We start from the raw sequence: 22,581 nt of genomic DNA, 5'->3' as shown, positions 1-22,581 counted from the left end.
TTTAAATTTTTAAGTATTTTTTTTTTGTTTTTAGCCATATTTGATTTGAAAATTTGAATATCAAAGTTTCACGTTGTTAGGTAGTGCTTTCTTCTCCAATTATTGTTTTTCCATGTAGTAGGTATTTTCTAGCAATTTCACTTTATTTAGCCTGTATACATGTATTAATTACTTTATGTATGTTTTTGTATCGATGATGATCATTCTTCTGTCATACTGGTGAGACCCGCTTGTGGGAGGCCAGAAATTAACATGATCAATTTGTTTTTGAATTTGCTTAGAATGGTAAGAACATTCATTGTTGATTATAGGCCTTTATTATTTTTACATACACCTTTAAAGGTAAAAGCATGGTCGTACTTAATATCCTCTGCGGCTTAGATTTTCAAATACAATAGCGAAACAATGGGATTTGGTTTTAAGGACTTTTTTCATGTTTAGGACCCATCTGACAGTCGTCATATTTACCCCATGTTTATGAATGAAATTGTTCGTCACTGCCGGATACAGGTAATTATTGACCTATTTTATTCCACAACACAATAAATAATGTTCTAAATAATACATTTCATTTATATATTTGTAGCCACAAATCTGTGCAATTGATGAAGCGTCTTTGCTGACATAATGACGATGACGATTCATACACCATTGAATGCTAATGTATAATATTTTACTGTACTGATTCAACGTACCTATAACACATATATCTTTATTCTGTCCGTTCATTACATGACACACGAGTTCTCACTATGTAGCGCTTATGTGTACTCGTTAATCGATTTCCAGCTTGGCATTTGTTTTAGTTTTTGAATATTTCTTCGAGCAACACATTTGTAGTAATGTTATTTTCTTAAAGTTTCCTTGATGACGAGTAAACAGGCATCCGGGGTAGTTTACTTTCTTCCTTATATTTATTATTTAAGGCGTATATTTTTTTGTTTATTTACTTAATTCTAACTTAAGTTACTAATATACGCTAGTATAAAATATTCTTTAGTACAATTTTAATGGAACTTATATTTTTTACAAATCAATATAATTTGCAAATGTTAAATACATTAAAATGTATACACTACACATTACACAAATTTAATTGGTTATAAAAACTTATTTTTCATTATACATTTATTTTCCTGAATTAATGCATGAAAATATCAAGTCGTTTGTGTTATAAAATAGCTAATCCAACTTACCATGAATATCGTATTTTTTTTATTATTTTAGTAAATATATTTTGCTTACTGCTTAGTGAATGATAAAAAATAAGTGACTAAAATGACAAAGATTAATGCTTACAAAAAACAAACAGTTTTAGCGCTTAAACACTGAAACAGAATTCTTTTCAAATAACTTCGAACAATTACCACTTTAATACACCTAAACTAAACATTGTCCATGTACAGCGAGATCCTGAATACTGATTACAGTTTCCGTACTCCCTCCTTTCCAGTCCTAAGCGACATTCAAACCTTCACTGACACGATCATTCCACAGGATACGTCCATCCCTTGTATCCCAGATCGCAAGAATCGGCTAGCACGGCATAGCAGCTTGACAGCTAAAACTCACGCAACCATTGTTGATCGACCTACAAAATCCACCGAAAATGCCTACGACGATGGGAACGACACCGACAGTTCTACTCCGGATCATTCCAACCTGCGACATTCATCCATATGACAGCTTACTTGATCTGAGTGGAACTCAGCTAAAGCAATCGAGTGATACCTGCCTCCATCTTCCAGCCAGCTCCACTTCACTCCCATGCACCGGTCGCACCCGCAGCCAAGTGTTCATCCTGCCAGTTCCCTTCACGCCCGTTCTCTCGTCCCCTAAAGATGAGCCTCCACAGCGTTAACGGCTGGGAAGGGCATGCACACATTGCCAATTGATTAACACACATTTTAATTCAGTGATTGTGACTAATAAAATGGTAAACCTAGCTTTGAAATTCAATGTAACCATCATCAAATCGAGTGCAAGCTTGTTAAAGTCAGTTTTATCGTTAAATTATACGAAAAGAAGAAAAAACAAGATAGAATGAATATAAATAATAATTAAAAATTCGCAATAAACGATAATTTCAGCACATGATTTAACCGATCTAAAAAAACCCAATAAGCTTAATAACAGAGATGAACTGTTCAGTCTTTTCAAGAAGTGCCACCCTAAATAAAGTTACGTTAAACTTAAAAGTTCTGATATGATAACGTTATTCGAGAAAGGTTGGTCATTTTCGATTCGGTGCCTGGGTAGTAGTACTTTTATGTCACGTCTTTCGCGAACGCGACCTAAAGCTACATACAGTTGACCGTGACTAAACATATCAGATCTAAGATCGACCCCAACGCGACTAATCGTTTGACCCTGGCTCTTGTGAATAGTCATTGCATAACACACCTGCAATGGGAATTGACGGCGACACATCTCGTAAGGGCTGTTATGTTCTATAGGCGCTTTAAAAAGAATTCGAGGGATCAAATAATCTCCTAGTTCACCTTGTTTCCGAACTTTAATAATATATGGAGATGTTTCAACAACTATTACTTTGGTGCCATTTACTAAGCCGTCCGCGAAACTAAGATTACGCGTGATTACACAAACACATTCTAATTTTAATTGTAAGTCGAAATCTGGAACACCTTGTGGTCGAAGTGTATGTAAAAATTCGGGACTAAAATATACTTGATCAGCGTTGTCGCTTAAAACTTTGTCTATGGCATAAAAATGTAATACTTCTCCTGGTAGTTTGTCTAAAATAACGGCATTAATTTCTCTAACTGCATCGTTACGGGTGCATAGAATCGCTCTGAAGGAGCATACGCCTGGCTCAGTAAGGGTAACTTCTGGGAATACAAAATCAATTAAATCTTCTAATTCAGTAACATAATCAATGGTTTCAAGTTGGACTAATTGCAAATCATTATTATTTGTTTCTAACTCTAAGAGTAGGTAATAAATTTGAACCCAGTTTATAAGAATATCTGCATACTGTGCGTCAATCCTTACATCTCTGTGAAGTTACAAACTAAATTTTTTCCAATTGTTCCAAATAGGTGAAGTTTTTAGTGACGCGTTTAATATATCAAAATTCGTTCGTGCTTCTGGGACTACAGGAGGAATTTGACGAAAATCTCCTGCAAAAATAATTATTTTAGAACCAAAAATTTTGTCTGACCTCATCAAATCCTGTAATGATCTATTTAATAAATTTATAAGGTATTTATGAGCCATCGGCGCCTCATCATACACAATGAGATTAGAATTATAAATCAATTCAGCTCTTTGAGTACCATTTGAGATGTTCCAGTATCCGCTATCATCTAATAGATGTAAAGGAAATCTAAACAAGGAATGAGCCGTCATTCCGTTTGTGTAATTTTGAGCAGCAATTGCAGACGATGCACAGGTTAAAACTATACCTTTAAGGTTACCGCGGATGTATGCAGTTATGACCTTCAATAAAAGCGTTTTCCCGGTGCCGGCGGGACCATCGATAAAAATCGCACAGTTGTTGGATTCTCGGTAAACACTATCAACGCAAAGCTTTTCCACGTAATCGAATACGGCACGTTGATCGGGAGATAACTGTGGCAACCACTCTACTACGTATGATTTCAAACTATCTAAATCATATTCAGTGCGTTCCCTATCCAACTCCGTTGACCTATAAACTACTTCCGGCAAACCTTGTTCTATTAACGAAGTTCCGTGTCTGCGTAGCATTCTATCTATTTGAATGAGGCACATGTTAAACGCGTTTTCTTCGTCATCTGGCACCCTGTAAAGGAAATCTTCGGCCAATTGACGTTTATACGTGTTCCACAGTGACGCCACTGAGGCACCATTAACAGCCAGCGTTACAAAAAAGCTACGAAGTCGTGGTCCGGTTAAAAAAGTGGAAGCTTCTTCCATAGCCCGTTCATATTCGACTGCGTCGTCCGCAAGTCCTACGAATTTGGCAGCTTCTTGAAAAGTTGTGCAATTTGGACCTCCAATTTGAAGTAAATCCGCGAAACTACGACAAGGGTAAACACTTAAAAGAAGTCTTAAAAAGAACTGTTCACCTCTGTTCGGCGCGACCCAAAATAGACGCGCGACGAGCTCACCCCGCATTCTCCGCGTAAGAAATTTGCCGTTTTGCATTTGCACCGCCTGAACTGTCTTTAAACATGGATCTTTCGCATGAATGTTATAATTTTCAAAAAGTCTAAGTAGGATACCCGATCAAACTCCTCAGTTAAAGGCCTACTGAAATAGTCTAAAAGATCTGAACCTGCATTATTAACTGCCTCGTTCGCGTGGCCAGGCTTAAAAAATACCGAATTTTGATCGGGCAAATGTACTGTTAACATTTTTACCGTAGGGTTCCTAGCTACAATATCAAATTCGAGAACACGCCACGCTGCTTCGCTAGAACTAATATATCGCTTAGTGACATATTGTTCGATTTCATCCTCACGATGTTCTTCATCAACAACGGCAATACGGGCTTCATCAGGTCCTTTTGTCATATATTTAAATAAATACTTAATTATAGCACGCTGTGTGGACACTTCTAAATTTATGTGAGCATCATATTTTAGGAGAAGAGCAGGATTATAAGGAACGACCCACAAATCATTAACTATTACGTCTCTGCCGCGATATTTAATAATCGCCTGATTTTTACTATTGCGACGTAAATGTATAAAACCTCTATCGTCACTGAAGGTGACTGGTGTTTCTTTTTTTGGAAAATATTTTAAACAGTTTTTTTCTCACTATTCCAACACGGCAAATTAGTTCGGTAAGGAGGGCCGCATGGACCGTGTATCATGTGATCCATGACAACTTTGTATAATAAAGTTTGTGCTGGATCGGGTATGGTAGCTCGAACAAACTTATCAATATCCAGACTTTCTACTGGTCCACCACCTTCCACTCTAAAAGCAATATGCGCATGTGGTAGTCCTCTTTTTTGGAACTCTATAACATGCATTATATAAACAATTTTTCCGAACCATTTACCCGATTTTAAATCTTTTAATAACTCTCCGAGTTTTAAGTTGAAAACTCGAGCACAAGTAAGGGGGTCTTTTGATCGACCTGATAATGTTGAATTTTTTATTTCAGGCCAGTTGGGGTTACATGTTAAAGTTAAAAAATATGATGGTGGACCTAACCTGTTTACCATTGCTATAGCATCCAGGTATTTCTTTTTCATGTATCGTGGACCCCCTGTGAATGAGCTAGGTAAATAAATTTTACCAGGTTCTACTCCACCTTCTCCTAAAATAAACTCGTCATTAATTAATTCTTGGAGTGGAGCTACTCTTAGCCTGTTTTGTTGTTTTGTTTGGCTATTTTTCAAAAACCGCAAGCGTTCTTCTAAAACTCTACAAAACATATCGACTAACCACTCTTCAGATAACGACCAAATATGCTAAATCGCGATTCTGATAAAAGTAAACAACGGACATATTTAACCTGATTAAGCTTATTGCCCTTATTATCTCTCATATCTGGATGCCAACCAGTATTTCCGTGAGGATATAAGAGAGGATACTGGAAAGTCTCGTATAAGGAATCCATTATATCTATTGTTCGAGGCCTACCGTCTGCTATCTTTTTGACTACAATACAGCGTGGAGAAAATTCTTCGCGGTCTGTACTAATAATTGCAGCAATTTCTTGACCAATAGGTTGATCTCCGAGGATGTTACCGTGAGTCGTACGTGTAGTTCTTTCGAACTTCAAGAAAGCTTCTGATGATACCTCTAAACTTAACCTTCTAAAACATTTTATGTATGGATTAACTGTGTGCATGAACCCTGTAATCATTCGAACTACCGTTTTATCTAAACTTAATTCGCCAGCTAAACTCTCTCTTTCGCTACTGTCATTTATGTAAAAATTAATATTATTAGGACTTTCATTGTAAGACAAATCAATATACGGTGGTAAATACGTCCTTGAATTTTTAGAAAAGATATACCTTCTGGATGATGGTAACCATGGGAAACACCTAATGCCGAAAATGCAAAAATATTATTGTAAGCGCGTGGTCTATTTAAAAAAGCTGAATTTGAATAAAATTCTTCGTTTAATGGGAGAAAATTCTGAACGTTATATTCTCCTGAATGACAACACCATTGCCGACGAGATTTCTCTTCTTCGAACAATGGAGCATTACATCTTGGACATCTATATGTTAGCTCAGACAAAAGCGACGTATTTTTTAAATTATAATCGAATAGTACTGAGTTCATGCCCCTGTTTTTCACCTATTAAATTTTTTGAATATCTCAGCGGTGTTTCTATGTTACGACAATTTTCTGTATATCTTTGTGCTGCTTTTTTGTTAATTTCGGGGTGGAGCTCGTAATAACGTTGAACGGCCGCGCGATGAATGTCTGGGTTGTTCTCGTTATAACGTTGAACGGCCGCGCGATGAACGTCTGGGTTGTTCTCGTTATAACGTTGAACGGCCGCGCGATGAACGTCTGGGTTGTTCTCGTTATAACGTTGAACGGCCGCGCGATGAACGTCTGGGTTGTTCTCGTTATAACGTTGAACGGCCGCGCGATGAACGTCTGGGTTGTTCTCGTTATAACGTTGAACGGCCGCGCGATGAACGTCTGGGTTGTTCTCGTTATAACGTTGAACGGCCTCGCGGTTAATGTCTGGATTGCGTTCGTTGTACCGTTGAACGGCCTCGCGGTGAATATCTGGATTGCGTTCACTATACTGTTGAACTGCCTTGCGATTAACAGCGGGGTTTTTCGTTGTGTATTTCCTGACAGCTTCGCGATGCGCGTTTTCTTTACTTGGTTTCGGTCCGCGTTTCTGTTTTTTGGGTCGGCCACCTTTATTTTTAACGCATTGGCTTTCGTCTTGATTACTGATTCTTTCTAATAGGACAACTGGTTTTAAAATTGTCAGTTTTATATCACTTGTAGTGTTATATACAGCTACCGGATTTGAATCAACTTCCAATTTACTAATATCAAAATTTTGCACAGAGGTTTTAAGCGGGGCCAGGGTTGATTGATAGTTCATCAAAATCGAATCTAAAGTTTGATTCTCATTCAGTAATGGTGATGATATTAAATCTACTAAAATGGATTGTGACGTTTCGGAACTAACCTGCGCTTCGTTTTGCCATATAAGGTCGTCATTTAATACTCTTAATCGGGTTAATGAGTATTCGGATCCGTCGTAAACTTCATTCGCGAGCAAAAGTTTGGCTAGCGCTTCGGTTGAATTACATTTAAATAAACGTGCTACGTAAGGACCATCTTCTGGCTTACCCGTTCCTATATTAATGTTGTTGCTGTTAACTGCATGGCTGTTAAAGAAATAATATTCACCATTAAACCGCCAAAAACTAAAAGTATAACCCTGACCCGTAAACAATATGCTATCGGTACTGTCGTTGTGATTCGAGTTGTTCACATTATAAGCGAATTGCGAATCGACAGTATAGTCATTAGTATTAAAAAACACTCTATTGTCCAGTATATTCTTTAACGTTAATAAACCTATGTCTTTATTCGCGGGAGTTGTAGGATATGTATTAGAAATGATCCAGTTGTCCTCCATACTAACTATATGTGCGACGTTATTCCCGACGCGAAGCTCATTGGGTAATTCATCTGGCATAAAATAACTGACACCCCTCTGAAGTAGATATTTTAACTGCATGTAAAGTGTATCCCCCATTCTTAAAATTTCATCAATTTCGGCAGTAGTGAAAGATGCGCGATTATGGAACACTGAATAAATTGAAGCGCATGCTGAGATAACCGTACATTGCGAATTATTACCTTCATACATATCGGAGCCTTGGTGTGTTAGACCTAAGGATTCAGTAAATTTTAGATATTAATTTATTTAATAGATAAGGTAATACACCATATTATTGACACCCCTACTGACTATTAAGAAAAAAAAAATAAGAACATTTTGATATATTCCTAGCATTTTGATATATTCGGTGCCGAAAAATGATTAGACCGTACCAATCATTTAAGGTTCTAATAATTAGGCAGTTTACCCTACATAAGTACTTAAATTAAAATATCAATTATCAATATTATCATTCTCCAACAATCTATTTTTTAATAAAACAATTATTCACCGATATTATTATAGGGAATGCAATAATTATTATATGAGAATTAAGTTACCTACCTAATATAAAAAAAACTACGCATATATATAAAATTTCAGTCGGATCAATAAACCTAGGTAGGTGATTTTTTTAATAAGTAGTTAAAATGGCATTCGTTTAAGCACTTTCACACAGTGCCGCCAGTTCGTGCCGCACAAAGCCGCCGCCGATAATCATTTCAGTCGCGACGGTCATGTAGAGCACACATTGTGGTTGAACATCAAAGGACGATGAATTAAGTCGACAACATTGCCATCGTAGCTGTGGCTGAAGTGAAAAAAAATACGAGGCGCCGACTTTACAATATAGAAAATGGCTAAGCAACTTTCTCGAAAAAACACATACTTAAGATTACGCCTATTTTCCGTTGGGATCGGCCACGCAATTCCACTTACTACGATCCTGACACATCACTTTCGCTTCTACCACTCTTATCAAAGTACACTCATTTATGCATGCTCGCCGGTTCCCAGTACTCTTGACCGTGGCTTTTCTTTAAACATCCTGAAATTAATCGAGGTATGTACCACCTAGGCCATCCACTTCGGATTTTACCACTTACATCCGTATAATAAATCTTGGCCTTGTCCAACCTATCTAAGCGTCCTTTTGTCAATTCTCTTCACTACATTTTCTTTTACAACAGTCCCTTAACACACTATTACAGAAAACCTAACATTTATCCCACTCATACTCCTCAACGTTCTCATTAGTAACCTTTTGACAGTTTTAATAAAATATTAAGCAATTGAAAATTACATCATTGTAACATAAATATTTAATTCAGGTACCTAATAAAATGACTTTAAGACCAATGACACCGAGAGGGTGCCGTACCGGTATACAAACATTCAACTCAATTGATGTAACGCAACGCAAACCCTCGTTATAAAATATTTAGAAGACATGTCGATTTATTACACTGCACTTTACTTAAATAAAGGATTATACAGTCTGTTCTCTGCCTACCCCAATGGAAAATAGGCGAGATATTATGTATGTACGCAATGCAGCACTCTATTGACGGAATATTTCGAAAATTTAATATAAATAACAGGAAAACGTAATACCACAGTTTTTGTTCTTCTTTTGATCTTGTTGCATCATAGTGTGAGATTATTTCAGACTAATACAGGTGAAGTAGGTACGTATATTTGTCAAAATTTAAAAAAAAAACCAGGCAAGTGCGATTTGGACTCGCGCACCGAAGGTTCCGTCCACAGAAAAGGTTAGTAAAAGAAAATTCTGATGCCGAAATTCAAGTATCTAGATATAAGACGATCGAGTTGAACTTCACTTAAGCTATAGGCATCAAATAAAGAATAATACTACGTTAGAATGGTCTGTCTCGCTCGTACTTATGCGGTAGACGTGTATCTACGTATGATACGTATACATACTTACATACATAGATTTTTCCTTTACTAACATTTCTGTGGACGGAACCTTAGGTACATATACACATAAAATATACACATAAAATATAGTATAACATAGTATATATGCCTACCTTTATTATATTTTTACTGTATCAGGGTTGTGGAGGTATGGTATTTTTTAGACACTCATTGTATTCGGCGTTTTCTATATCTTTAGATAGCTGTAAAGTAATAAACAAAATAATTATAAAGTTGTTACTTTATTTTGCTTATTACTTTATAGCTGTCACAAAAAGTAATTAAAAAAATAAAACGGACTTCAAAATCTGTCAAATAAATAGTAAGAAATAATATTTAGTTGAATACATTAGAATCTAAATTTTGAAATTACTTTTTATTTGTATAAACTCGAGTGTCCCTAATAATATTAATACGCCAGTGACCATCGTTACCAAAACACTGAAATATTATAAAATGTCTTATAATTTGTTTAATGTATGTAGTGTCCGACACACTCTTGACCGTTTTCCAATTTTCTTTAATTTACTCTCAAACCATTAGTATCCATACTTACTTAAGCTCTAAGCTTCTATTAGTATAGTCGAAACACAAAGTTCCTAATTTTTAACTGTTTTTCAACCATAAGTTGGAAATTTCTAAACCAATTTTGATGAAACTTACATTCTTTTCTATGTTGGACGATACTTAATAAAAAAGCATTGCAATACGATTTGTAGTTTTTACGAAATGCATGGACAAACATACAGGCATGTATATGGAAAATTTAACACACATTACAATATACATATGGGTCAAATTGATAACCTTTTTTTTGAAGTCGGTTGAATTAGATTAGTTTCCTTCAGTCCCCACCACATGGTCATCAAGATATATACCATATCCCTAACCATATTCAAAATATAGACAAACCTACATACACCCTTTAACAGTCATTTAAATAAGTTTATTGTAGACAAATGTTATTATAGCATTCAAACTTTTTTTTCAGATAAAATACTTCAAAGCTTCGATATCTCTATATCTATATACTTACTTAATAACTTGTTTGATATAATTTTGTTATTATAAATAGCTGTATTATATAATTAAGTAGGTAACTTTATAATAATTTTGTTACCTAGTTACTACTTATTTCTATAATTAGACAATAGGTACCTAATAATTAGTTAGACAGTTAATATCTTATAATATTATTATAAGATTGGTTATAGTTGTATTTAACCATCTGTAGTAACTTGTAATTTTTGATAAAATACGCTACTTCTTCTACACATAAAACAGACATAATTATTTAGTTGGCTTTTTCACGATTTTAGAGAAAGGTTTAACTTTTCACACAGAATATTAAGAGAGTGACTGGTATTAGTATAGCATAGAATAAGTAATAATACTACGGTCATAGGTTAACTTTTGTGTGTACTATAGGTAATTTTTTACAGACCTACTTATTACAGGTCATCTAATGAGTGAAGTTACTGTTGTGCTACAACATGGGTTGCTGTCAAACCAGAATCACACTCGAATTGTTATAATTCAAAAAGGATTCAATCTTATTATTATTATCTATAGTGTTATGATCTAATCTAAATTTATCATAGGTTAATTAACTTATTTCATATACCTACCAACATACTTACATAATCTAAAAAAATATTAATAGTAATTAACTATCGCCTATTCTAGTCACACAGCATAAGTAGGGGCAATACAATTGATTTAAGTAAGTAGGTACCTATTGCCTGTTATTAAGTAAAGTTTTATCATCATAAAATCAATCGATCGTTTGGTAAACTGGAATTAAACTCGTTAAAATCTAAATACTTACCGGCACCGATGCAGGTTGCAGCAGGCTCGTCGTCGACGCGACGGCGACGCATTGTAGAGCACGATGGAATTTCGACGCTTGAACGCTTCATCTGTAAACAAACCACTTCTGTACTATTTGTGTTTATCTAATAGACAATAAAATAAGAATTATAGCTTTAAGTAGGTACGTACTTACCTTTTAATGTTTCACTTTCATTATGTGAAAAAGAGAAAATCAGTACAGATAGTTAAAGATCTTACAATTATAATAATTATGTTTATATGGCTAACTATTTTACGATTTTAAAGATTATATACCTAAATATATTTATAAATAATTGTTAAATTATCAATAACAAAATCAACTTACCTTTGGAATCTTGAAATACAAGTGAAAAAACGCTTGTCACTTTTTCGCGCCAACGGTTTGGGTACTGAGTTTACTTTTTTTTCCATGAGACAAAGAAATTCTGGCAACGCAGATTCAAACAGCCAATATCGAAAAATATTGAGGTACTTTTTTCTTGACTCGGTCGCATAGATGTCGATGGAATTAATAATTAAGCAATATAAAATCTAATTGCTTTTTGTTACTTCAGTACAATTTATTAAAAGCAGTGAATATTGAGTATTTTCATTAATTTTTCCATTGTTTTTTGGCGGGAAAGTTGTTGTCTTTATTGAATAGTCTATTTATATTTAATACGAAATGAAGAAGTAATCGAAAAACATTCACTTAAGTGTTATCATATCGGAAAAATATATAAACATATTTTTTTTTTTGTTTTGTTTTTCCCCGAAGGGTAAGGCAAAGGGAACTATGCCCATACAGCCATGTCTTACGTATTTTTTTTCTTGATGATTAATGAAATGATGAAAGGTGATGATGATGAAACCTAAGCCCCCACCCTCGGAGTAGACTCCTACTCCGAACCCCAAACGAATTAACTCAAAAGTCCGCATAAACTTTTGAGTTATGAAGCGGCTTCCCGGCACGAAGCGAAAATAGGCAGATACACTTTGTTTATTGAATACTCCAATATAATAACACTCGCGAATGTCTTCCGACTAACTTAATGCGATCATTAACCACAAAATACCACTTCGTATTAATTATTTAGATTACTCAATGAAGAAAGCAACTGTCCCGTTCCCGTTTCCCGCCGAAAAGCCTATATAAATATAAATAATAAATAAACATTCAATAAACAAAGTGGTACTATCTATTTTCACTTCGTGCCAAGAAGCCGCTTCATAACTCGAAAATTTATGCGGACTTTTGAGTTAATTCGTATCACAAACCTAAAGATCTATGTAACCAGGCCAAAAATTTCCAAAAAGAAAAAAAGATGAGGCTATAATTATGACATAATAACACATAATTTGCGTAACCTGTGGATTCCATTGCTTACCGATTTGAAAATATGAAAATACGTTTATTGTTTTTAACGAATTTAACGTACCTAGTATAGTATTTGGCTGTATGGGTTATGTTTCCTTTGCCTGTCCTATGTACAAAATAACCAAAAAAAAAAACTAAACAAAATGGTCTTATGGTCTCGTTCTGTGGTCTCGTTGCCGAGAAGTTCTCTTGATAATTTCCTGTGCTACTTTGTTAGAATTTGTAGCTTACAAGTTCACCGTGCGAGAGCGTCGACATTCTACTGTAAAAACTTCCAGAGCCATTGTGTGTTTTGGATAGAGCCGATATGATAAAAAGTTTGTGGATAATGTTCGTTGATAAATTGCAATGTAAGTAACATACAATCAAATGACATTGTTATTATATATGACACTGTTATTATATAGTTATTTATTTATAGGTGTGAATGCTGATCGACTTTGTCATACTAACTCATACTCATACTAAGAGATGTAAGCAACAATAACAAGTTTCCTGAAGAATGTTCCAATCGGACAGTTGGAAACAATTATGTCTGTATAAGTTGTGGAATATCTTTGGGAAAGCAGTCACGAAGATAAAATCACAGGCCATGGGCTTATGGAAAGAAGTGAAGAGTGGTATTATATAGAAAAACAATCTCCGAGATAGGTATTAAAGTATTAAGTATTTTATGTTGTACATGAAAAATATTGTGTTTCAATCATAAATGTTATAAGGCAATCCTTAATTATGATTAAAACATTGTTCTAATTTTAATTTATTGTTGGCAATGTTTCAGTTCCATTCCTACACATTAAATAATATTGATACAATCGGGCATATTGTGCAATATACTATTAAAAACATTCATGTTTGCTTTCAGATGCCTGATGGATGCCCATGTATGCATTGTTTGCAGGATGAGCTCACCTCAAAAGCATTAATATCTAGTGAACATAAAAGCTGTGTTAGGTGTGTTGTTGCAATGTATATAGTTCTGACGATTGCTCCGCTGAACACCCAAAGTGTGCTCCTGGTGGTAGAACGGGTAAATTCTAATGCTCTGTTGTGCCCCTTTAGTGGTACAGAAGGGAAACTTTTGAGTTACCTGTCGTGCTCCTTTTAAGTTATGAACACATTGGAGGGACTACTAAAATGAAATAAGTACTTGAAATATTTGTTTTAAATGTATAATGTTAAGTATTTAAAGAATAAAGAACATGTGTTCCATCCTTTGTAGGGGTAAAGTGGAACCATAAATATAACGACATAAGATGTGCTCCACCAAACCACCAAAGGAGCACTACGGATCATACAAAATTTACTCGTTCTACCACCAGGAGCACACTTTGGGTGTTCAGCGAAGCAGTCGTCATAGTTCTATTTATTAACCCCCGACGCAAAATTGTGTATATGTGTCTATCTGTAGCATCGTAGCTCCCAAACGGATGATCCAATTTTAATATGGTTTTTTTTTGTTTGTAAGTTATATTAGTCGAGAGTGTTCTTAGCTATGTTTGGTAGAAATCGGTTCAGGTCTTCAAGGTCATCAGAAATGTTTGTTAAGTGTGATAGGAATGTTACACGCTCAGTTTGCTTGCAAGCATAGGTATGTGGGATAAGTTATTTTTTGCTTTTTATAGGGTTTTTTTCACCTTTTTTCATAATAATTGAGTACTTTTGTTTTGTCGGGGGTTTTTTTTGTTCATAGATGTTGGTAAACTATGAGTTTATATCACTTTATAATTATTATAATTTATATTATTAAATCATTAAATAGATAAAAACCTGTGTATATTTTAATGTTATTGTTAAGTTTATTCTCTACCTACTTACTAATATGTTACCATATTAAGTCTGTTCAAAAATCATAAATAGGTACTTGTTCTTCTTCTATCATGTAGGTTGTGAAGTGGATGACCAACCTCATCAACCAGGGTTATTGCTGAGCCGCCAATGTCGTTGGATCAGCCAGCAATGTCCTAACTGAATCAGGGATCACAAAGAAATTTTTGTGTTTTGTCCCCACCGGGACTTGAACCTGGGACCTCCGGAATGTTAGCCACTGGACCACATAGGCCGAGAGTATATATGGTTAAGTTGCTGTTTTATTTCAACTATTTAATTAAATGTAGGAATATTTTGTATGAGTATGAATTATATAATAAAACAAATTATTTCTAAAAATATATCTTTCATTATGTTTTTAATAAAATTGTTTCTTTTTAAAATTATTTTGAAAAATAAAAATAGTAATCACGTCGTTTAGCACCACTTCAACTGATAGGATCTCACAATCAATGTTTTTTGTGGTATCAAAATTGTTAATTACATTTAATTTTTGACCTCTTGGGACCAGATTTTCACATCAAACATCCTTTGGTGGTCTTTATTGGTCTAAATGCAAGACAAATATAATTACAGAATCTATAGGTACCAATGAGGGACTTTCCAGGCTAGGTTCTCAAAAAAAATACAGATGGCGCTGTCCAGATTTAACATGACTACCTAGTTAATAAATATGCAAGAGTAACGTGTGTTATTGGTGCTGATTCCAGTACACACTGTCTAAGTTTATTTGAAGTTATACCTGTCATTTTATTATCAGGTGACGGGTAAACGACAGGCTTAAAATTTATGGAATAGGTTCACAATAATTTTAGTCAGAAATTAAAAAAACCCAGCAAAAGTTGACAGCACACATGTCACCGGCGATAGAAATACGTTATGCGAAATAAAAGTTGCTCCAGGTTTTATAGTTTTGCCAGGCCGTAGGGTGTCTCCCTGATGCGAAGCATGTCACCGGCGATAGAATTTGACCAAGATTTAAATAGGTCTCGTGAAAAAAGAATAGTTTCAGATGCGATAGTTTTGCCGGGGCGTAGTGTGTCTCCGTGACGAGGAGCAGTTTTCGAAGACCGGGAAGTAATTCCGTACTCTACATGACGTTCCGATCACACCTCCCATACATCATTTTTAGCCCCGAGGCTTTTTCTGTATAAGGGAAATTTTGTATAGCGGCCATCTTGTTTTTCCGCCATTTTGATTTTTGTCACCAGCGATTGAATTTGACCAAGATTTAAATAGGTATCGTGAAAACTAAAAAGTTCCACGTGCGATAGTTTCACCAGGCCGTAGGGTGTCTCCCTGATGCGGAGCAGTTTTTCAAGATCGAACAGTTTTTCCATACTCAACATGACGTTTCGATCACATTTCTCATACATCATTTTTACCCCTGAGGCATTTTCGGGAAAAACGAAAATTTTGTATGGCGGCCATCTTGTTTTTCCGCCATTTTGTTTTTTTTACCAGTAATAGATTTTGACCAAGATTGAAATAAGTATTGTGAAAGAAAAATTGGTTCAGGTGCGATAGTTTTCCCAGGCCATAGGGTGCCGCCCTGATGCGGAGCAGTTTTTGAAGATCGGGAAGTATTTCCATACTCAACATGACGTTTTGATCACATCCCTATACATAATTTTTACCCCCGTGGCATTTTCAGGAAAAACGAAAAATTTGTATGGCGGCCATCTTGATTTTCCGCCATTTTGTTTTTTTTTCATTGGCAATTAAATTTGACCAAGATTTAAATAGGTATCGTGAAAACTAAAAAGTTCCACGTGCGATAGTTTCGCCAGGCCGTAGGGTGTCTCCCTGATGCGGAGCAGTTTTTGAAGATCAAGAAGTATTTCCATACTCACCAAGACGTTCCAATTACACCCCTATGCACAGTTTTTAACCCCGAGACATTTTCAGGAAAATTGAAAAATTTGTATGGCGGCCATCTTGTTTTTCCGCCATTTTGATTTTTTATCACCAGCGATTGAATTTGACCAAGAATTAAGTAGGTTTAGTGGAAATAAAAATGTTCTATGTTTGATAGTTTAGCCAGGCCATAGGGTGTCTTCCTGATGCGGAGCAGTTTTTCAAGATCAAGCAGTATACCCATACTCAGCTTGACGTTTCGATCACATCTCCCATACATCATTTTTACCTCCGAGACATTTTCTGGGAAAACAAATTTTTGTATGGCGGCCATCTTGTTTTTCCGCCATTTTGATTTTTTTTCACCCACGATAGAATTTGACCAAGATTTAAATAGGTTTTGCGAAAAAATAATTGATCTAGGTATAATAGTTGCGCCAGACTGTAGGGTGTCTCCCTGATGCGGAGCAGTTTTCCATGATCTGGAAGTTTTCTTATACTCACCGGGAGGTCCCGATCACACCCCCCATACATCATTTTCACCCCCCGACGCTCCTTCTGGGAGAACAACCCTGTCAGTGAGTCAGTGAGTCAGTCAGTCAGTCAGTCAGTCAGTGGGTTTGCAGCTTTATATATTATAACTAGATTTCGCGTGGTTCGCTCGCAGCAAGCTGCTCGCGTGTCCTGTATTAGTTCGAAGCTTTGTATGGCGGCCATCTTGTTTTCGTGAAATCAAAAAAGTTCTAGGTGCTATAGTTTTCCCAGGCCGTAGGGTGTCTCCTGATGCGGAGCAGTTTTCCAAGATGACGTTCCGATCACACCCCTATACATATTTTTTGACCTTGAGGAATTTTCTAGAAAAACAAAATTATGTATGGCGGCCATCTTGTTTTTCCGCCATTTTGTTTTTTTTTTTCACCGGCGATAAAATTTGACGAAGATTTAAATAGTTTTTGTGAAAACAAAAAAAGTCCAGATGCGATAGTTTCGCCAGGCCGTAGGGTGTCTCCCTGATGCGGAGCAGTTTTCCAGGATGACGTTCCGATCACACCCCTATACATTATTTTTACACCCGAGACATTTTCTGAAAAAAAAAAAAAAATTTATATGGCGGCCATCTTGTTTTTCAGCCATTTTGTTTTTTTTTCACTGGCGATAAAATTTGACCAAGACTTTAATAGGCTTCGTGAAAACAAAAAAGTTCCAGGTGCGATAGTTTCGCCAGGCTGTAGGGTGTCTCCCTGATGCGGAGCAGCTTTCGAAGATCGAAAAGTATTTCCATACTCAACATGATGTTTCGATCACATTCCTCATACATCATTTTTACCCCCGAGGCATTTTCGGGAAAAACGAAAATTTTGTATGGCGGCCATCTTGTTTTTCCGCCATTTTGGTTTTTTTTCAGCGGGTATTGGATTTGACCAAGATTTAAATATGTTTCGCGAAAGAAAAATTGTTCCAGGTTTTATAGTTTTGCCAGGCCGTAGGGTGTCTCCCTGATGCAGAGCAGTTTTTCAAGATCAAGAAAAATTTCCATATAAAACGGGATGTTCCGATTACAACCCCATACACAGTTTTTACCAACGAGACATTTTCTGGAAAAACAATTTTTTGTATGGCGGCCATCTTGTTTTTCGGCCATTTTGATTTTTTTTCACTCACGATAGAATTTGACCAAGATTTAAATAGGTTTTGCGAAAAAAAAATTGATCCAGGTATAATAGTTCCGCCAGGCCGTAGGGTGTCTCCCTGATGCGGAGCAGTTTTCCAAGATCTGGAAGTTTTCCCATACTCACCGGAACATTTGGATCACATCCCTCATACATCATTTTCACCCCCCGACGCTCCTTCTGGGAGAACAACCCTGTCAGTGAGTCAGTGAGTCAGTCAGTGGGTTTGTAGCTATATATAATATAATAACTAGATGTCGCGTGGTTCGCTCGCAGCAAGCTGCTCGCGTGTCTTGTTTACCCGCCATTTTTTTGCCGCGATAGAATTTGACCAAGACTAAAATAGGTCTCGTGAAATCAAAAAAGTTCTAGGTGCTATAGTTTTGCCAGGCCGTAAGGTGTCTCCCTGATGCGGAGCAGTTTTCCAAGATGAAGTTCCGATAACACCCCTATACATCGTTTTTACACCCGAGACATTTTCTGGCCAAAAAAAATTTGTATGGCGGCCATCTTGTATTTCGGCCATTTTGTTTTTTTTTTCACCGGGGATAAAATTTGACCAAGAATTAAATAGGTTTCGTGAAAACAAAATAGGTCAGGATGCGATAGTTTCGCCAGGCCGTAGGGTGTCTCCCTGATGCGGAGCAGCTATCGGAAACCCAGACGTATTTTCATACTCGACATGACGTTCCGATCACATTCCTATACATCATTTTTATCCCCGAGGCATTTTCAGGAAAAATAAAAAATTTGTATGGTGGCCATCTTGTTTTTCCGCCATTTTGATTTTTTTTCAACGGCTATAAGATTTGACCAAGATTTAAATACATAGTGCGAAAAAAAAATTGATCCAGATGTGATAGTTTTGCCAGGCCGTAGGGTGTCTCCCTGATGCGGAGCAGGTTTTCAAGATCGAGAAGTATTTCCATACTCAACAATACGTTCCGATTACGCCCCCATTCACAGTTTTTACCCCCGAGACATTTTCTGGAAAAATAAAATTTTGTATGGCGGCCATCTTGTTTTTCAGTCATTTTGTTTTTTTTTCACTGGCGATAAAATTTGACCAAGACTTTAATAGGCTTCGTGAAAACAAAAAAGTTCCAGGTGCGATAGTTTCGCCAGGCTGTAGGGTGTCTCCCTGATGCGGAGCAGCTTTCGAAGATCGAAAAGTATTTCCATACTCAACATGATGTTTCGATCACATTCCTCATACATCATTTTTACCCCCGAGGCATTTTCGGGAAAAACGAAAATTTTGTATGGCGGCCATCTTGTTTTTCCGCCATTTTGGTTTTTTTTCAGCGGGGATTGGATTTGACCAAGATTTAAATATGTTTCGCGAAAGAAAAATTGCTCCAGGTTTTATAGTTTTGCCAGGCCGTTGGGTGTCTCCCTGATGCGGAGCAGATTTCAAAGATCGAGAAGTACTTCCATACTCAACATGACGATCCGATCACATTCCTATACATCCTTTTTACCCCCGAGGCATTTTCAGGAAAAAAGAAAAATTTGTATGGCGGCCATCTTGAATTTCCGCCATTTTGATTTTTTTTCAACTGCAATTAAATTTGACCAAGATTATAATAGGCCTGGTGGAAAAAATAATGTTCTAGGTGCGATAGTTTGGCCAGGCCGTAGGGTGTCTCCCTGATGCGGAGCAGATTTGAAGATAGAGAAGTGTCTCCATACTCAACAAGACACTCCGATTACACTCCCATACACAATTTTTACCCCTGAGACATTTTCCGGAAAAACAAAATTTTGTATGGCGGCCATCTTGTTTTTCCGCCATTTTGATTTTTTTTCACAGACAATAGAATTTGACCAAGATTTAAATAGGTTTTGCGAAAAAAAATTTGATCCAGGTATAATAGTTGCGCCAGACTGTAGGGTGTCTCCCTGATGCGGAGCAGTTTTCCATGATCTGGAAGTTTTCCCATACTCACCGGGAGATCCAGATCACACCCCCCATACATCATTTTTACCCCCCGACGCTCCTTCTGGGAGAACAACCCTGTCAGTGAGTCAGTGAGTGAGTCAGTCAGTCAGTACATGGGTTTGTAGCTATATATATTATAAAATAACTAGATGTCGCGTGGTTCGCTCGCAGCAAGCTGCTCGCGTGTCCTGTATTAGTTCGAAGCTTTGTATGGCGATAGAATTTGATAGGTCTCGAAGTTCTAGGTGCTGATAGTTTTGCCTGGCCGTAGGGTGTCTCCCTGATGCGGAGCAGTTTTCCAAGATTACGTTCCGATAACACCCCTATAGATCGTTTTTACACCCGAGACATTTTCTGGACAAACAAAAATTTGTATGGCGGCCATCTTGTTTTTCGGCAATTTTGTTTCTTTTTTTTTTTCACCCGCGATAAAATTTGACCAAGATTTTATAAGGTTTGGTGAAAAAAGAATCGTTCCAGGAGCGATAGTTTTCCCAGGCCGTAGGGTGCCGCCCTGATGCGGAGCAGTTTTTGAAAGTCGGGAAGTATTTCCATACTCAATATGACAATTTGATCTCATCCCTTTTACATCATATTCACCCCGAGGCATTTTCGAGAAAAACGAAAATTTTGTATGGCGGCCATCTTGTTTTTCCGTCATTTTGATTTTTTATAACCAGCGATTGAATTTGACCAAGAATTAAGTAGGTTTAGTGGAAAAAAAAATGTTCTATGTTTGATAGTTTAGCCAGGCCACAGGGTGTCTCCCTGATGCGGAGCAGTTTTTCAAGATCAAGCAGTATTGAAATACTCAACATGACGATCCGATCACATCCCTATACATCATTTTTACCCTCGAGGCATTTTCGGGAAAAACGAAAATTTTGTATGGCGGCCATCTTGTTTTTCCGCCATTTTGGTTTTTTTTCACCGGGGATTGAATTTGACCAAGATTTAAATAGGTTTCGTGAAAAAAAATCTTATCCAGGTATAATAGTTGCGCCAGGCCGTAGGGTGTCTCCCTGATGCGGAGCAGTTTTCGAAAATCGAGAAGTACTTCCATACTCAACATGACATTCCGATTGCACCCCAATACATTGTTTTTGCCTCCGAGACATTTTCTGGAAAAACAAAATTTTGTATGGCGGCCATCTTGTTTTTCCGCCATTTTGACGTTCCGATCACACCCCAATACATCATTTTTACCTCGTGAGACATTTTCTGGAAAAACAAAAATTTGTATGGCGGCCATCTTGTTTTTCGGGCATTTTGTTTTTTTTCACTGGCGATAAAATTTGACCAAGACTTTAATAGGCTTCGTGAAAACAAAAAAGTTCCAGGTGCGATAGTTTCGCCAGGCTGTAGGGTGTCTCCCTGATCCGGAGCAGCTTTTGAAGATCGAAAGGTATTTCCATACTCAACATGATGTTTCGATCATATTCCTCATACATCATTTTTACCCCCGAGGCATTTTCGGGAAAAACGAAAATTTCGTATGGCGGCCATCTTGTTTTTCCGCCATTTTGGTTTTTTTTCACCGGGGATTGAATTTGACCAAGATTTAAATAGGTTTCGTGAAAAAAATATTGCTCTAGGTTTTATAGTTTTGCCAGGCCGTAGGGTGTCTCCCTGATGCGGAGCAGTTTTTCAAGATCCAGCAGTACTGAAATACTTAACATGACGATCCGATCACATCCCTATACATCATTTTTACCCTCGAGGCATTTTCAGGAAAAACGAAAATTTTGTATGGCGGCCATCTTGTTTTTCCGCCATTATGGTTTTTTTTCACCAGGGATTGGATTTGACCAAGATTTAAATATGTTTCGCGAAAGAAAAATTGCTCCAGGTTTTATAGTTTTGCCAGGCCGTAGGGTGTCTCCCTGATGCGGAGCAGATTTTGAAGATAGAGAAGTGTTTTCATACTCCACAAGACGTTCCGATTACATCTCCATACACAGTTTTTACTCCCGATGCATTTTCTGAAAAAACAAAATTTTGTATGGCGGCCATCTTGTTTTTCCGCCATTTTGATTTTTTTTCACCGGCCATAGGATTTGACTAAGAATTAAATAGGTTTTGTGAAAAAAGAATCGATCCAGGTGCGATAGTTTTGCCAGGCCGTAGGGTGTCTCCCTGATGCGGAGCAGTTTTCCAAGATCTGGAAGTTTTCCCATACTCATCGGAAGATCTTCATCACATCCCCCATACACCATTTTTACCCCCCGACACTCCTTCTGGGAGAACAACTCTGTCAGTGAGTGAGTCAGTCAGTCAATACATGGGTTTGTAGCTATATATAATATAACTAGATGGTGCTAAGTGCGCTCGCTGCTAAAGCAGCTTCGCGGGCGTTGTACGTGGATTGACGTTTTCGTATAGTTTGTTTCGCATCACAGATTTGTAATAACTATTAAGACAGACGCAAAAAGAAATAAAAAAATGTGTAGGATATTGTTGGTTTATTTTATGTTATCAAAAAATCAAAAAATAAAAATATAAAATTATATTCTCTC

At 36.7% G+C, this 22,581-nt stretch overlaps 1 long non-coding RNA gene across 1 annotated transcript; it reads left to right on the top strand.

The window, feature by feature from the left end:
- Nucleotides 1-12,894: 12,894 nt before the first annotated feature.
- LOC126381385 (uncharacterized) lies at nt 12,895-14,131 on the top strand. The gene is made up of 3 exons (XR_007568794.1): nt 12,895-13,116; nt 13,188-13,417; nt 13,632-14,131. It is a non-coding gene; the product is annotated as an uncharacterized LOC126381385 (long non-coding RNA).
- The last annotated feature ends 8,450 nt before the right edge of the window (nt 14,132-22,581 follow it).

The sequence above is a fragment of the Pectinophora gossypiella genome, unplaced genomic scaffold (genome assembly GCF_024362695.1).
Source record: "Pectinophora gossypiella unplaced genomic scaffold, ilPecGoss1.1 Pgos_48, whole genome shotgun sequence".
Lineage (NCBI taxonomy): Eukaryota > Metazoa > Arthropoda > Insecta > Lepidoptera > Gelechiidae > Pectinophora > Pectinophora gossypiella.
This window is presented reverse-complemented; position numbering and strand designations above follow the sequence as displayed.